This window comes from Solanum stenotomum, unplaced genomic scaffold, assembly GCF_019186545.1.
Source record: "Solanum stenotomum isolate F172 unplaced genomic scaffold, ASM1918654v1 scaffold28228, whole genome shotgun sequence".
NCBI classification, from domain to species: domain Eukaryota; kingdom Viridiplantae; phylum Streptophyta; class Magnoliopsida; order Solanales; family Solanaceae; genus Solanum; species Solanum stenotomum.
Genome location: NW_026029900.1, coordinates 33,628 through 37,398, shown reverse-complemented (window position 1 = coordinate 37,398; position 3,771 = coordinate 33,628).

The window sequence follows — 3,771 nt, the reverse complement described above, 5'->3', positions numbered from 1 at the left end:
ATGATAGAGAACACTCATGTCATAGTCTTTCAATAATTCAAGCCATCTCCTTTGGCAAAGATTTAAATCCTTCTGATTAAACACATATTGCAAACTCTTGTGGTTGGTAAAGACATCCACAAGAACACCATACAAATAATGCCTTCAAATCTTTAAGGCAAAAACAACCGCCGCTAGTTCAAGGTCATGGGTTGGATAATTTTTTTCATGAATTTTAAGTTGCCTTGAAGCATAGGCAATGACTTTCCCATTTTGCATAAGGACACATCCTAACCCAATTCTCGAGGCATCACAATAAATGACAAAACCATATGTCCCTTCCGGTAGTGTCAACTAAGGGTGGCAACGGAACCGGGAGGTACCGGTACCGGTTTCGGTCCGTTCCGATCCGTTACCGATTTCGTCTCGGTTCCGGATAATGCTGGTTATATCCGGACTTGTTCCGGTCCGGGAGGGGTAACGGGACGAAAACCGGGATTTACCGGTCCGTCCCGGTCCGATCCGGTTCCGGTCCGGTTCGGAACTTTTTTTTTTAATCTGAAATTTTGAAAAATAGCCGTTGGGAGCCGTTGGGCAACGGGTTTTGGGCCCCACCAACGGCTCTTTCACCCCATAACCCCCCATTTACACCTCCCTACCCCCCAAACTTTTTTTAATACCCCAAACTTCTTAAAACTACATTTTCAACCTTTTTTTTGAACTATAAATACCCCTAATCTTTCATTCTTTTCACTCACAAAAATATCTTATAATNATATCCTTTCAATAACAAAACAACAACAACATTGATATTTCATTCTAATAGCATCCTTAAAACATTTACATCAATTCCATGAGAACATGCATCATTCCATAGGTCACCTTCATAGTTCAAAAACCCACTTTCATTCATTAATATCTAGAAAGCATGGATTATACGTGGGTTCATAGGAATTCATCATAAAATCAAGTAATTATATCGATTCATGCTTGAAAGATCATAAAACACTCAAATAAGTCAATAATTAAAGGAACCTATGACATGGAAGAAAACCCTAACTCAATTGGGGAATCCCATCTTTATAAATTGGAGAATTTAGGAACTCCATAGAGGAAAGGGATCCATGGATGAAAACTATCATACCTCAATGCTAATAGCTTGACTTCAATGGGGGAATTGGAGACTTGACTTGAAACCCTAGGTTGATCCCCTTCTTCTTCAAGCCTTCTAGAGAGAGAAATATTTGAGAGGAAGACTTGTTCATTTTTTTATGAATTTGAGAGAATGATTTCAATTGGGCAAATTTGGGGTTAAAAACACTAATATAGGACTTTTAGGTAAGGGCAAAATGACATAGTATCAGAATAGAATAAATAGGAAATGACCCAAAAGCCTTGACTTACAACTGATGCAACCCCCAAATGGTGGCCTCACGAGCCATCTAAGGGACCACGAGCCACTTTGGCAGTCGTAGTCCTTAGACCAGTGGCTTGCCAAGAGACCCCTACTAGTAGAGCACTTTGATGGCGACCACCACGGCTCGTCATCCTCACCACGGGCCGTCAAGGCTTTCGTGGGAGGGATGTTGGCCATGACAACCACTTCCAAGCTCCCACGAGCTATTTCACGAGCCGTCTCCCCCTCTACGAGACGTCAAGGCCTCTGTTTGAGGGATCCCTGCAAGGTATGTCTGGGGAAGTTTACCACGAGCCCTTAAACGGAGAGTGGTTCCCTTTATGGCCCGTGTGGGGCTCCATGGACGGTCCCATGGTCCAGTTTTAGCTTATGAGTTTCCCCCTTGACTCTTGTTCTAACATTTCTTGAATTCAAGGTGTTACATTATCTCCCTCTTGGGGTCATTCATCCTTGAATGGGATTCAAGACATCTTAAGGAAAGTAGGAACTCAAACCTAACAACCTAACATGTATGCAATCACATAGGTGCACATATCCGAAGAGGAAACATCAACTCCAAGCTAAAGCATGTTCAAAACATCATATCATGAATTTTATATGCAACTCATACTCAAATGCACATAAACGTGTACAAATCAATCAAGTAACTCATTTTCTCAAAAATTAAGCTTTTCAAGAATCATGCATGATGAGGAAATCATGGGAATATCTAAGACAAATGACACCTAATGAGTAAACCATGAGGAGCTAAATACCTCAAGCTTGAGTAGGGATGGAGAAAAAGAGATGAGGATAACGGGACACCATGTAGGCATCGGCCTCCCAAGTAGCACCTTCAACTAACTGATTCCCCCAAAGAATTTTTACGGAAGCAACTTCTTTATTTCTCAACTTCTTGACTTGCCGGTCTAAAATCTCAATTGGAACTTACTCATAAGAGAGATTCTCCTCAACTCCCAAACCTTCTAAGGGAACTATAGAGGTCAGATATCCGACACATTTCTTCAACAAAGAGACATGGAAAACCGAATGCACCGACGCTAAGTCACTAGGCAAATCAAGTTCATAAGAAACCTTACCAATACGCCTCAAAATCTGATATGGGCCACGTATCGGGGACTAAGATTCCCTTTCTTGCCAAACCTCATCACATCCTTCATAGGTGAAATTTTCAAATAGACCCAATCATTAACATCAGACTCAAGATCTCTTCTTCTAACATCAGCATAGGACTTTTGTCGACCTTGAGCCATTTTCAACCTTTCTCTAGTAAGTCAAACTTTCTCCATAGAATCATGTACCAACACGGTACCTATTAGGGCAACTTCACCCACCTCAAACCAACCTATTGGAGATCTACATCTCCTACTATAAAGGGCCTCAAATAGAGCCATACCAATACTTAAGTGATAGTTGTTGTTATATGCAAATTCAATCAAAGGCAAATGGTTATCCCAATTACCCTTGAAGTCAATTACACATTCTCTCAACATATCTTCCAAGGTTTGAACAGTATGTTCAGCGTGCCTATCGGTTTGTGGATGAAAGGTCGTACTGAGCTTAACACGAGTACCAAGACCCTTTTGGAACTATTTCCAAAACTGAGACATGAATTGGGTATCACGATCGGAGATAATAGATAATGGTACCCCATGCACCCTCACTATCTCCTTCAAATACAACTTGGCATAGTCCTCTATCGAATAAGAAACCTTGATGGGAATGAAATGAACCGATTTTGTCATCTGATCTACAATAATCCAAATCGAGTTCTGTTATCGCCTTATGCGAGGTAAGCCAACGATGAAGTCCATATTCAAATCTTTCCACTTCTAAGTAGGAATGCTAATGTCATCGGATAAACCTTTTGGTTTCTGATGCTCAACTTTCACTTGTTGACAATTGGGACACTTAGCCACAAATTCCGCAATATCATTATTTATCCCATTCCACCAATAGATCTCCCGCAAATTACGGTACATCTTGGTGGCTCCCGGGTAAATGGGATATCGAGAACTATGGGCTTATGCTAAAATATGCTCTCTCAAGTCTTCTATATTAGGAACACACAAACGACCTTGATATCTAAGTACTCCATCTCTCCCTTAGGAGAAAGCCTCAATGGACTTTCTAAGCACTGCTTCCTTTAGTTCAACCAGGATCAAGACCTTGTTTGGCTTTCACCTTCGCCACAAAAGACGATTCTGAACCATAACCCCACTTTTAGTAAAGTCTACTAACTGAACACCCAACCGAGCCAACCTATGAACATCTCGAACCAATTTTTTTTATCATCTTCGATGTGAGAAACACTTCCCATAGATAACCTACTAAGAGCATCCGCCACCACATTCGCCTTGCCGGGATGATAAAGA